At 38.8% G+C, this 15,311-nt stretch overlaps 1 protein-coding gene and 1 long non-coding RNA gene across 2 annotated transcripts in view; both read right to left on the minus strand.

Annotated features, from left to right (window-relative positions):
- The window catches only part of LOC124263137, a 9,690-nt gene extending 1,520 nt beyond the window's left edge, over positions 1-8,170 (minus strand). Inside the window, exons 1-3 of the long non-coding RNA XR_006894781.1 lie at positions 8,152-8,170; positions 7,759-7,846; positions 314-395 (exon numbers count right to left, since the gene is read on the minus strand). This is a non-coding gene — a long non-coding RNA (uncharacterized LOC124263137). The remainder of the gene's footprint in view (positions 1-313; positions 396-7,758; positions 7,847-8,151) is intronic.
- Positions 1-15,311, minus strand: part of LOC124262919 (chorion peroxidase-like) — a 58,935-nt gene that overhangs the window by 13,404 nt on the left and 30,220 nt on the right. The gene's annotated exons all lie outside the window — the stretch shown is intronic.

Genomic DNA, 15,311 nt, shown 5'->3' on the forward strand with positions numbered 1-15,311 from the left:
AGTAATTGCTGCAAATGTTGGCCATACAAAGAACTGACTTTGACGCCATCTTGTGGTCCTTCAAGTAAACGGAAACACAAGCAATGCTTCCGCTGTTGTGGCTATGAACTTTATCTATATGTGAATTACATTTTACTCATTGAAATTACAATAACTAACAGAATAAACCTTCCAAAACAATATGCGTTTCTTTTTTTGTTGTTGAATAATATATATGTGATAATTATTCAGTTCAAACACCAGGTAGCAGTTAATAGTTTGTTTACATATGTGTTTGGCATCTGAACCAATGACTACAGAAATACATATGTACCTGACTCTTGAGCTCAGGCGCGCCTTCTCCCGGTTCAAGATGTCTTTCCGTTTCGACCCAAGGTGCCAAACACGATTGTAGGCTGGAAGAGGATGTACCGTAAATGTACCCCGGATTTATTTCCGGCAAAACGTTTACTTTCTCTGGGAAGACTTTTTAGCGCAAAGTTATTGTAAGTCGAGTGTGACTTGTTACCAAGTCAACAAATATGATGAATAAGTAAAACAATTATCATTCAGTATGCGTGTTTTAGGTGTTCTTTGAAACTGAAACATATGATAACATATGCAATAATATCCTATTCCCCGTAGTTATTGTTAAATCTCATTTCTGGTGTCCCCCGTCGTGATATTCCTCGAATATTGCTAAAAGCGGCGTAAAATCCAACTAACTCACTCACAATTGTTAGATCTTTGACCTGAAACTATTTTTCCTGCGTGAGTGATTATCGAAAACCCCATAGCTGAATATTGCTGGGTGCGACGTTAAACGACAAACCAACGAAGGTAATAATATGACATCCTAATGGAAGGTTTGCAAGTGACATTATGGTGTGCCATTTTTTCTGTTTACAATGAGAGATATTACGACTTTGGTTTTATTTATTTATTTTACACCGACAATCATTGCTACATTGTAAAAGATATGACACACTGATCAGAAAGGCGTTATGGTATCTTACCACCAAATATACACACAGTCATGTCATCATAACACAAGCAACATTACCATCATATCAATTCGCATTTATTGTTCTTAATAGTCATAGTGTATTCGTAGTTGACATGTTAGTCAATGTCAACATTGTCAAGATCACGGGAACATATTTCATGTCCACATCCACATGCCGAAGTACACAACAGGTTCAACCTCTTGCAGCTACACCTTCCTGTATATTGGCGTTTACATGCACAGATATGTTGAAGAAGGTCCCCGGAAACGATTTAGTCTTAACTTCTTTGCAACCTTATCACAGAGGAACAGAGGAATATTTGATGAAGATCTGTACTGAACAGCAAAAGTAACGCAAGTCTGGCTTTTTGTCAATTTGTTTAATAGAAGACAATCAAAATCATGTCTAATCATTTATTCTATAGAAAACACTGTCAACTTAACAGTTGAAAGTTGCTGTTGACATTGCAATAAGTTCAAATTGATCACAGTCCGTCAAATGGAGATGCCCCTGAACGCGAAAAGTGACAGTCTCTTTAGTAGCGCGTATAGCCACCTTGAGCTTGCACACAGGCCGTGCAACGTTACCTCATTCAGTTCACGAGTGTCTGAAAGACTGCCTGAGGCAACTGCTTCCGCTCAAACACCAACCTGTATTCCAATTGTGCAAGTGTGAGTGGCTGTCTACCTTCCCCAATCCTCCGTCAAATTTCGTCCCAGGATGTTCAAAGGGAGCCATATCCGGGAAAGAGACGGCCAGGGAAAAATGTTAACGTTGTTATGAGCCAGATGATCAATCAACACCCTTGCTGTGTGAGGGCTGCTGGCGTTGTTGACGTGTCAAAACTGGCCCCACATGTGGCCGTCGGCAGTGGATTCCAGCAGCCCGAAGACGACGCCTAATCGTATCGCTGGACACTGCTCCACTTGACCCAAGAACTAAGGCTGCTGTTACTGTTTCTGCTTGAGTTCGGTTCTTTAGATGAGTGACCCGGATGAACCGATCTTGCGTATGAGTTGTCACTCGTTGCCGTCCGGTACGGGGACGATCAGCAGCAACCCCGGTTTGCTGATGACGTTGAGCAAGTCGTGTAATGTGGTAAGATGACAGCCCAATTGCCTAGCTACAGCGGTTGCAGAGCTACCTCCGTGCAACTTTCCAATGGCCACTCTCCTCTGCTCAGTCGTTAGTCTAGGCATCGTTTGTGTGGCGTGTACACCTCCTAGCGTCAATACTGAACTGTTTTTGACACAAACCTTTATAGAGAATATCTTAGAGTGAAATGCATGCTTTCCATCCAGAACCGTCGACGCACGTGCTAAAGTTATGGTTTTGCTGCACTGTTGGTGTGTTTGCACATTGCATGACATCATCTCATCTGGGATCATTACGTCACTTTACCATGAACGTTCCATAAACATGAACGCTTACCTTCATGAAATTTCATTTTTTCGAAACTTGCGTTTCTTTTGCTGTTCAGTATATTACGTAAGAAAAGTACTGCTTTAGATACAAAATATTAAGTGTCTAGTTTTGTGGACAACTCAAAGAAATTCCTAGACAATATTCATATAAACATCTTGCTTCTACTGTAACGTTCATAAAAATATGCATACCTCGGTTTTAGTAATATGTAATGATATACACAAAAGAGTTACACATAGCATGGTCATGACACTATGACCATCGATCTTCACAAGTGGGATACGATGGCATGCATCAAGTAAGTGAGAACGATCACCCGATCACATTAGTTCGCTCTTACAACATGGGTAGCTGAAGATCAATTTTGACCCAGCATATTTGTGAACCTGCCAGACTGTTAATGAATAAATGCAAAGTCAGTCTCATGATGTCTGTTGTAGATCATTCCAAATGCTATTATTGACAACAGAATGTATGTCGCCAATATCTTTTCTGGTCTCTGCATAAGTCGTACTTCAGACAGCCAATTGTCAAGTTGCATTTAATTACTATCAGCTATTCCGTACACGCACAGAAGTTGGTATATACGTTGACAGACGCTTTAGAATTATATTTTGCGTGGAAAACCTTGAATCGTCTATACATATTGACAGTAGTGAGTGACCTCGTCCAGATGAATACTAACAGACCAACTGTCGTTCCTTTCCCGATTTCCATATGTCGCATGACTACACTGTCCTTCAAGCAGAAAGTGATTGAACTGACAATAGTTACCGCATCATGGAATTGGCTCAGGTGAATCACTATCTTCATCAGCTGATGCACGTCGACAATACAACGTCAGCTCTAACATATTGACAGATCACACCTAGATTAACATTACCAAGTCGGCTGTAGTCAACTGCATTGTTCCAACAACAGATATTATGAAGCCACCAGCTGTGTTCAGCAGAGTGTGTTTCAAACGAAGGACATCTTCTGCTTGCCCAGATCTATATATCTAGTTTCCGAAATACGAATGCTAGTAATACTAGGAGAATAGGTTTTTTAAATGCGTTTCCCTCCGTGTAAGAACCACAGTCGCTCTGTATCGCTGGGACATTACACATGCCAGTAGTCTGTCTCATACTCTAAACCTTCGGCCCAACCCCTTCTGTAATGCAATAGTCCAAAATGAAGCCAGTCTAGTTCTGAATCTCCGAACTCACTGGGGCTAATTCAGTATATACGGAGTTATATATTGCTATCAAAATTCCTATTTTCAGAGGCTTCCGCTTGGTATAACGTGCCAGGATCCTGTAATTATGGACCCAAACATGCTCCGGATATGCTTATTGGTTTTTCAAGACCATATCTATGTTTCTGAATTTCTCCCACTTTTCTCTCCTGTTCAAGATGAAATCCACCTAAGAGCAGGATTAATTGATTACCTTCTCACTAACACAGTGAGTAGCGACTTAAGAGACCTACTTTTAGTTTGTACCACAACCTCCCGGTTTTTCCTGGTTACGTCAGTGTGCGCGCGCGTGCGCGCGTGCGTGCGTGCGTGCGTGTGTGTGTGTGTGTGTCCTTATTGGTGAAATGACACACAACTACATCCTAATCACTAAATTTATTCATGGGTAATTTTTTTATAATGTTTGCACTGTTAACTGATCAACATGAAGAAACTTGATTGGCATTTAGAAGTTGGAAGGTAACACAACAACTTATGGTATGGATGTACAACTTCTTTATTATTTACAGCACGACGTTTCTGGGATGCTTCTTAGTAGCCCAGAAACGTCGTGTATTTATGATAATGAATATTTGCTTGATATTTTATGGAATATGGAAAGGTTAATCCAAGTACATTGTATGTACGATTGCTTGTGCGATCTCTTAATCAGGATGATTATATTCTTCAATTATCCATGGGGTAGTGCCAAGGCAGCACTCAACAAATCTGTCACACCACTTCTGATCCCATCCTCTGATTACAAAGCTGCTATTAGATCTTATATCCGTGATCTGATGCAAAAGAAGTGGGACACCCAAGCAGGTATCATTAAATTACATGCAATAAAACCAACTATCGGTTACACCTACTTGGGTTGTCAGTCCAGATTTGAAGAGGTCATCATACGACGATGACGTATTGGCCACACAAGATATACTCATGAGTACCTATTAAAAGGTGAGGATCCGCCGTTTTGTATCCCTTGTGATGAAAGAATGTCTTGCTTGACTGTGTTGAATATTCAATCACAAGGGATAACTATTTCAAAGCACGAACCATGAAGGATCTTTTTACTAATATAAGTTCTCATTTAATTATTGCATTTTTAAAAGAATTAGACGTGTTAACTGATATGTACATAGATACATATTTTATTATTGGTAGTTAGATTAGTAACTGATACTGTTAGTGGCTATACCCTCAAAGGGGGTTGAAGTAGCGTAAAATTATTGTCCTCCTGAGAGGGTACGTAAGTCCCGAAATATTCAAAGGAAATTCAAAGGCTGTTTTAAATGTAGTATTCTTGTAATTTTAATTTGGCTAAATTTGACTTCAATCGCCAGCGGCTGAAGGGATGATATAAATCCAGCTAGGGTCGATGCAGGTAGCAAAAGTAATGTAAGTCCCCATGGTCCCTCATTTGGTGATCTACCTTCAGTTGTTGGCGATTTATAGCCAGTTTTTATATTGTATTGTCCAAATATGGCTATTAGTTTTAACTTTCCACACTAGTTTTAGTTGTAATTGTGATATTCTAGTTGTTTTACTATCCTTCGTAGACAGGTTTCTATCATATACATATAAAAAGTGTTCAAACACATACCCTTGATATCCGGAATGATGCACAAGGCTTTAAGCCATGAAAACATTTGAAAACTTGCAAATTTACAAATGTTTTCCCACCTAAGGAACTATTCATATTTCGAACCCAACTAAACTTAGAAAAGAGTCGGAAATTACATCACCTATTACAATCAAAAGGAATGCATTGGGAATACTGTGTATTTCAGAGTTATATGACGGGGTTGTATATTTGGTGGTAAGATACCATAACGCCTTTCTGATCAGTGTGTCATATCTTTTGCCGGTGTAAAATAAAGAAAGAAAACCAAGTCGTAATATTTCACATTGTAAACAGAAAAAATGGAACACCATAATGTCACTTGTGAACCTTTCATTAGGATGTCATATTATTATCCATCAACTTTAAGGGTTTCACAACATGTCAGTGCAGCTGGAGCGTGAAGTGACACAATATTGATACTTATTAAAACATATCTCCTTCTGACATCAGTTGAATTGTTGTGTTTCATGCATGCAGTGCCAAGCAAAGATATGTATGATCTTCAAATGATATAGCTGAATTATAAAAACATAATTTTGGTAAAATTACCTTAACTTTGTAAAATTGATAAAGTTGCAAATAAGTTAAGACTAAATGGTTTCCGTGGACCTTCTTCAACTTCATAACTGTGCATGTGAAAGTATATGTACAGAAAGGTGTCAAAGAGGTTGAAACTGTTGTGTACTTCGGCATGTGGATGTGGACTTGAAACATGTTCCCGTGATCTTGACATTGTTGACATTGGCTAACATGTCAACTACGAATACACTATGACTATTAGGAACAATAGACACGAATTGATATGAAGGAAATGTTGCTTGAGTTATGATGACATGACTGACTCATAATTCTTTGATGAGCAAAGAAAGACATCTGGAATAATAGAATTTTACATTTAAGAGCTTTCAGTTATGTTGTGTGATTTTAATAATAGTCCAACAGCATCATCGACATATTTGGTATCGTTGACTATGTAAAGCATGGAGCTGTTACTGTTGAACAGACAGTATATAATATTTTGCTCATCTCAATACAAAGTACCAACTTTTGTTTCCTTGTAATGGTTTTTTCATGCATACAGTGCAAACCAACGGTATATATGATCTTCAAATGATATAGCTGAATCAGAAAAACATAAGTTTGGAAACAATTACCTTTAATTTGTAAAGTTCAACTCATATTTTCTCATCAAATGCCCTTTCTATTAAATTGACCTTTGACCTTACCCAAATATTTTTGCGATGAGCATATGTAGTATTATTGTCCACAATTTTCAATCATGATCTGAGCATTCCAACACTACTATTTTGATGAAAATCGGTCAATCCAACCCAAAGTTCTTAAATTAAACCATCCAGTTCTCGGTTAAAATATTGCCATAACTGACATGACATATTGCACCTTAAAAGGGCCCCTGGACGCCAGAACTGCACCACATTTTCACCATTTGGGGGGTCTGGCTTCTAGACCAAACCAGTCCAAGTAATATTTAATCGATTTCTTGTCTGTATTAAGAGGTCTTTATTAGTTCTTTCTGTGCATAGCATGTTTTAACATCTTGACTTGAACAAACATTAAAGAACGTCAAGATTCCATTGGGCATTAGAAGCAAAATAACGGTGAATGGATCACTGAAAATCACAGATCAGACGTTCGCAAAAAGCGTACGTATATCCTGCATGCTCTGGGGTGACACCTCAAGAAACAATTTCATTTCATTTGGGTTGAGTGTGGTGGTGGTGGCGCAGTTTTAATGTCTCGGCCAGAACATGTGTGACGTAGTTGAAACACTATTATTGTTTTTCATCAAATGGTTACTATGGAATCGGGGTGGTGGGGGTAGCCTAGTGGTTAAGGCGTTCGCTCGTCGAAGACCCGGGTTCGATTCCCCACGTGGGCACAATGTGTGATGCCCATTTCTGGTGCCCCCGCCGTGATATTGCTAAAAGCGGCGTAAAACTTAACTCACTCACTCACTGACTAATGTGGAATCAGTTCGTTGTTTTGCTGTTGCGATCAGTGTTCATATATGCTTACATTTGTTGTTAACAATAACGAAGAAAGATATAGCTTGCCTCGCGGCATGAAGCCCTAGTTACCTAAATGATAGCAATATGTTGTCACATTCCTCAAACGTAAATGCATCATTTTATTGAAAAAGAGCTAGCATCTCTAATCAAGGTAAATTGTGAATTGTGTTGTCTCTTGACAACCGGCAAACACAGCCTGAAAATGTTTGAAGACATCCAACACTTCTCCTTGCATTTGGCAACAAGACACACGCCACCTTGAGTGTGGCCCCACCCACAACCTAGCATTTTGCAAGAACCGAAACGTCCAATCGCTTGAGGCAAGAACCGACACTTCACCTGGCGTGAGGCATGAACCGTCTCACACATCGTCTTGCGACACCGTCCCTTGCTTGTGGCTTGACAAATTTCATTTAGTTCCTTAAAATACCTATTTTCGATTTTGTAATATTAATAATATAGAAAAGTACTTACTTGTTGCAGCGGAAGCAGATACTAGGCACAGACAAATGAATGCTGTTGGTACCATGTTGAAAGACCTGTCAGCAACTGAATCGAGCACCTGAGCATTTGTATTTATAGGTATTACCGTCATGATACAATGCTTCATATTCTGTCATAAAATTTTATCAATATGACTTTAGTCTATATTTTTAAGGTTTCATATTTGTTGTTGAAAATAGATACTTTTGATTGAATATAGAAAACGTGTTTTTATCATTTTTCGATCACTGCGGTTATATTGGACAGGAGTGGAAAACGATATCGAAAAACCATGAAAAGAAAACCAATAAAAAAAACCAATAATGATATATGTTTTCCATTTGAAAGGATTAACGTTTGATAAACGAAGAATGAAAAGGTTACTGGTGAAGCAGTAGGACACTTCCACGGGACAAGGAGATGTAGAACAGCGGTAACAGTTCACCCAGACCTGCCACGATATATACAGATATGTTACTATCACCATGCTAAGTGTCATTGTTGTATCAACTACATCAAATTGAGTGGGTGAGTTTAGTTTTACGCCGCACTCAGCAATATTCCAGCTATATGGCGGCGGTCTGTAAATAATCGAGTCTGGACCAGACAATCCATTGATCAACAACATGAGCATCGATCTGCACAATTGGGAACCGATGACAAGTGTCAACCAAGTCAGCGAGCCTGACCACCCGATCCCGTTAGTCGCCTCTTACGACAAGCATAGTCGTCTTTTCTTGTTAGCATGGGTTGCTGAAGACCTATTCTACCCCGGATCTTCACGGGTCAACTACATCAAAGAAAAATGTTTCTTTCGAAGAGTGAATATTTACATTCAACGGTCTACACGTAACGAACATATGCAGTTATTCGAAACAATACGACGATGGAACACGAACACGAACACACACACGAACACACACACACACACACACAAACTCACTTAGTTAAGTGTGCGTATGATTGGCCGTACGATCGGAAGTTCTATGTGTGACGTCATTGCTTAGTAACGTACGTCACATGACTTTCCAATTTTGTCACATTCCGTCCCATCTTATGTTTTAACAGTATTTATCAAAATGTGATTTCAATAGAGATTGATGATGAGTTACTGAGCCTCTTTGAATTATATTCCAGTTATACCACGGCGTGTCAGCAAGATTTGGGAGGAACGTCGAAAACGTTGTCAGATCTAAAAACGTTTATCTTTCTTATCAACCCCATGAATGAATGCGTGAGTATGGTTTTACGAAGCTTTTAGCAATATTCCAGCTATATTCCAGCAATACCACAGCTGGGACACCATAAATTGGCTTCCTACATTGTACCCATGTGGGGAATTGAACCCGGGTCTTTAGTGTGACGAGCAAACGCTTTAACCACTAGGCTACCATACCGCCCCGTCAACCCACGAGCACATGCACGGTTGACAAACCAAGAGACATAACCAAGCGAACTATATACTAGATAGTGGTTTTGTATAGATATTGGACGGTAGCATGAAAAAGGACAACAAACGTTTCGGTTAAATGAAATAAGTTAGTTTTTCAATGTTTTGGCATCATATTATTTATGTTTTATTTTGTGTTATTTATCCAACGGTCCAAATCAGACCAAAACAAAACGTCCAAAAACAATGATAACTTTTCACACCTGCTGTCGTCACGTTAGTCTATGCGATCAATGAGTGCAGCCTTTTCATTCATCTCTTTCATGTCTGTCCATGGCACAAAGATACCACATTAAACGTGGAAGGTTATTATTGCGTAGTAGAAAAAAACATCGCTTATCGGTGTTAGTTTCATAACCTATAAGTTCCGACAGGTGAATAAAACACTGAAGTACATTAAAAAACTGTTATGCATTCAAAACATAATGCTTGCTCCGATTGTTTTTTGACACACCTGCCTCTTATTTTAATATATTTTGTAATATAAAATATCTAACTACTTAAATGTCACAAGCTCAGCACGACATCATTTCAGCAAATGCCACTTTTGATTTTAATTAGATGAATCATAAAGCTAACACACGTTGTATATCGTGATTTATAGCTAAAATGGATAGAATTATCATGAAAACGCCCGCACGTTATCAGAAATGAGCGGGCCACTGTAACTTGATAATGCCCGCAAAATGCTTGACGACTGGCCATTATCAAGCCCGTTGTTAGGTGACGTCATAAACAGCTCAGCTCTTGTTGTTCAGTCACCTACGGCTCGTTTGAACTTGTGTTCATTACTGACGATATTTCTGACTCACCTTCGTCACATGTACCTGTGCCATTTTGCACTTTCTTGCAGGTGCCAACCTTAACAATTGTACCATAAATTACAACACACAGCAATGGAAACATCGACTGGAATTCAAACGTTGTTGAGCACTGAACAAAATGGCGGCTGGTGGTATGGGCAAAGGTCAAGGTCGAATGTCGTCATTCTCAATAGTGACGTCACCTGTTTTTTTTCTATGTCGTGTCCATATTTGTAAAAACTGTCAGTGACCTCCGTCGTTTGTTGTTAGCAGTAAATGCTTCAAAACCGATGCCGTTGTTTTTATTCTTATCTCATTAGAAATTCTATCCATTTTAGCTATAATAACGGTAACGCTATTTTTCAGGGCATTATTATTTGCAGAAGCCCTCGGTGTTTTCAACTTCCCTCCTTCGTCGGGCAGTTAATGAAAGACCTCGGGCTTCTGCAAATGATAATGCCCTGAAAAATAGCGTTACCCTTATATTATAGCTAAAATACATGAAATTATCATGAAACGGCCCTCCCATTATCAGAAATTTGCGGGCCGCTGCAAATGATATTGGACCGCTGAACCTTAACGACGGGGCACTATCAGTTCTGTTGTCAAGTGACGTCATAGTGTGTGCGTGGGCTTACGGTTCTTTCGACATTGGCTTTGGACTGGCAGATATTATGGGTACAAAAAAGTCCAAGCAACCCGAATTCCCGCTTAAAATAGCGGTAATATTGGCTTTCCTGCTGGTGCTAACCTTAATAATTGCACTATTAACGTTGTTGTTTGATAAAAAACCGGACACTGACATAGTTTGACATGTTGCAGGCTATGGTCTTGTCAAAGTCCAAGGTTGAATACCGTCACTTTCTGTTGTGACGTCACTTGAATTGTTCGATGACGTAATTGCATTCGGGCAGTCAACCCCGTCAGAAGTTGGTTTTGAGTAAACTTACAGTCAAATTCCTTCATTGTTTCCTTTTTCTTTTCAACACAAAATCCACGTATTTTAGCAATAATAACGGTAATGCTATTTTTGAGGGCATTATCATTTGCAGAAGCCCTCGGTCTTTTTCAACTGCCCTCCTTCGTGGGGCAGTTAATGGAAGACCTCGGGCTTCTGCAAATGACAATGCCCTCAAAAATAGCATTACCTTTATAATGAAGACAAATGAATGTGTCATTGTAATAAGTGGAATGTGTTGTTCAGGATTTTGTACGAATTCCTGTTTATTGGCGCTGAGGTTGACATGAACATGTTATCTCCACCTGAATCATCAGAGCACCACCACAAGCATCCTCGATAATCTCCGATAGATCTCCACAAAAGTCTGTATGGGTCAAAATGATACGGATGAATCTCAATCTATCTCCAAATGGGTTCTCGGTCAAACATTCATTTAAAAGCAGAATGTAATACAAACATCAGACCAATTCTGGAAAAAAGGATTCATAACCTTTGCCCCCCAAATAAAAAAGTTACTTCACAAACTATCACCATTTTGTTTTGATTTTCCGGGTGAGGTTTACCAGGGTAAATTACAGTTGCAGGAACAGCCTCAAGGGCGGAAAGCACGTGCAATTGTGACGTCACATAAAGCATCGCCAATCGATTTATTGGCACAGCAGACGAGACAATGAAATTCAACTCTGACATCAAGTCCATTATTTTCACAGTTTATGATTTTTTAAAGGCGAAAGTGAAAGGGGTAACCTTAAATATGCCCTGGGTAAATTTGTTAAACGCACTGCATGTGCAGTTCGGTTGTCTGTAAGACAATTGAAACATTTATTTTGAGGCAATGTGCAACAGAGTCAGGCACAGCTGAGCGGGTCGTATCATAATCTCCACTTTTGAAAGTTGACAAACTTGACTGTTTTCAGAAAGAGTTGGTAAGAAATGCTGTTAGAAGACTCTATAGCAAAACTATATTCTTTTCCTTACGCATTTTGCAAAAACACATGGAGACAGAACATTCGTTGACTATATCCAAATATCAGTTATGGAAATACATTTGTGTTTCGTTACGAAAAGGTAAGTGGGGAAAACAGGCGGGTGCTATGTGAAAGAGCTGACATTGTGCGATTACGGAACACATACGTACGCACTATCTGTGAAAGAGCTGACATTGTGCGATTACGGGACACATACTTACGCACTATCAGACAAAAAGGTCAAGAAAGATTCGAACCAGTGTTTTTGGATGAAACATGGGCGAACGCCAGCCACACTGCAAGCACACAATGGGTGGATATCTCCTCTACAGAACCATGTAACAGGAAACTGCCACTGGGCAAGGGTGAGCGACTGATTGTGTTACACGCAGGCTGTAAAAGTATGGGGTTTCTGCCTGATTGTTCACTCCTGTTCAAGGCCAAATCCAAAGACAACAGAGATTACCAAACTGAAATGAAGTTTTCATAAACTGGGTAAAAATAAACTAGCTGGTACTAGCACTTCCTCAGAAATGTTTAATTGTTATGGACAATGCACCATATCATAGCATGAAGGATCCCAATGCAATAGCTCCAACATCCAACAGCAGGAAAAGTGATATGGTAGCATGGCTAGAAAAACAAGATATTCCGTTTCCATCTAAACCTGTTTTGTATGACATAATAAAGCGCAACAAAACAACACCTATCTATAACGCAGATCAACATCTCAAAGCTCATGGCCATGAAGCTTTACGTTTACCACCTTACCATTGTGATCTCAATCCAGTAGAACTTATCTGGGGTATCATAAAATCTGATGTGGGTCGCCACAATACCACGTTCAAACTTTCGGATGCTCAAAACGAAGTACACAAAGCCAAGGATAAAATAACCCCAGCAAGCTTGTAAAACTGTGAACAGTGTACAATCTGAGACTAGTGAAAGTGAATCAGGAATTTCCTCCGATTCCAGTCCAGAAGAGTTTTGATACACCCCTTAAATGTTGACATTCTAAGTTGCACGTGCTTTCTGCCCTTATAGTATAGTCTAGTAAAATTAGTGAAAAAAAAATCACTGAACCTAAACAAAAAATTGGTACAGAAATGTTGTTGTGTTTATATCATTTACAATAGTTATGTAAACAATACATAAAAGGTCCTCCCTTGAATGTTGATTATAAGTGGCTTTTGGGGGGGGCAACAAGTATGAAATATGGTATTTTTCAATTGTTTTTTAAATCTGAAAATATGTCTAGGAAATGGTATAAAATCTTGCAAAACATACAACTGAAGCGTACAAAATAGTAAATAATGAAAATTAAAACTTAAAAAAAAATTATGACATCAGGTTTATGACATCAGGATTTTGGGCACTCCAGAACACTGGAAACAAGTAAATGAGAGTTATCTCCCCTTTGTTTACAATAGTTTGAAGTAGCAGAATGGAAAGGAAAGGTTATATCTAGATGAGGCTATCGTTAGCCAAATAGACAAAGGATTAAAAAGACAGCTAAAAGCTACAATTAAAAGAGAGGAGGAGGAGAACTGAGGTGATTCTGCCCCCATAATTTGCCCACAGAAATATATGCACTGTGGTCGTGTAAGACTACGCACCTTGGTGATAAATGGGACATTCTGTATCAAGATTTAGAGCTTGAAGAAACATATGCCAGAATGATAGATTAGGAAAATATGATACCATTTATATTTACTATGCTATTAATTTTAAAACAATTTCAAAAGGTGATTGAAGGATAAGTTTGTTCTCTCTCAGCTGTAACTGGCAACTATATATTATTATGTATGTTTGTACGCCGCTTTTAGCAATATTCCAGCAATATCACGTCGGGGGACACGAGAAATGGGCTCCACACACATGTGGGGAATCGAGCCCGGGTCTTCGGCATGACGAGCGAACGCTTTGACCAACAGGCTACCCCACCGCCCTTATGTGAGTAGAATTGAGTGAACCCTTGCAGATATTTATAGCATAACTGGTATTTTGTTACCTGACTGAAATCTTCATGAAAAAAATTCACATAAATAATTCGATATATTACACATATTTTTACTGAAAAACATCTTTTTCTTAAATTGAAAAACCATTAACTTAGGCTCCTTGTAGTGAGTGAGTGGAGGTTTACGCCGCACTCAGCACTATTCCAGCTATGGCGGTGGTCTGTTAATTATCAAGTCTGGACCAGACAATCCAGTGATCAACAGCATGAGCATCGATCTACGCAAATGGGATACGATGACATGTGTCAACCAAGTCAGCGAGCCTGACCATCCGATCCCATAAGTCGCCTCTTACAACAAGCATGGGTTACTGGAGATCAATTCTAACTGGATCTTCACGGGTTCTGGGCTACTTGATCAAAGCTCTAGGTTTTGAAAGCACAACCAGTATGGTCCTTTTTACTTTTAGTAAAAAAATTAATAATATTGGTATTTTTGAAACTGAAATAACTAATGGACAAATACTTTAAGTATTTCAAACAATTCATGTAGAATATAAAATGAATCACTAGATTGTATCATTCTCAGTATTGAGTTATGTCACCTCTGTGCCTATGATCAACCTGAATCCCAGACTCAAAGCTGTATTTGCTCAACTTACGTGTGTGTGAGCGGTCAAGACAAAGACGTACAATGTCGGTACACATTTCGACAAACCACATATATTAGGTTAACCAGAGTCAAGTAATCTACACAGATTCATATTCATGTGGAAGTCAGCTGGTTGTATTTGACAGATAATATCTCACATAGGACACTGTAATGATTTACTGTGAGAATTTGTCACCAAAATGTTGACATAGAAGTTCCCTCATGCATGATCTGGTCCCCTGTACTTCAATTGGTTCCACGAGGATACAGCAGAAAAATATTGATGTGCATTTCAGTCTTTAGCAATAAATACACCCTTTATTTAGTAAACCTAAACCTAGTGTCATGGACAAATACCTGGAGAGCAAAGACACCACTTAGTTTCTTAATTGAACTGAACTCCTATTGGCTTTGGATATAGCCGTTGCAAGTATACTACCATGGACAAAATCAAACGTATTGCCAAGGAAACAATAAATACTCATTTCAACATCTTAAAATAGCACAGGGCTCAAGTTCATAACTTGATCTCTCTCTGTTCAAAGTTTATGAATGAATATGTGTTAGTTTTAGATATATAACAGCTTCTCCATTTTAATAGACGATAGTTCCCTTTCAGATTAATCATAACTTTGATGAGGCGAAAAAGAGGAACTAAATTGCATGTTTCTGAAGTTGTGTTTATTTTACCCTTAAAAGTAGAAAATATATGCTCTGAAAAGTCTTTTATCTATGGTCATATTCAAATTA

This window comes from Haliotis rubra, unplaced genomic scaffold (assembly GCF_003918875.1).
Source record: "Haliotis rubra isolate DU_JTF1 unplaced genomic scaffold, ASM391887v1 Scf10, whole genome shotgun sequence".
Classification (NCBI taxonomy): domain Eukaryota; kingdom Metazoa; phylum Mollusca; class Gastropoda; order Lepetellida; family Haliotidae; genus Haliotis; species Haliotis rubra.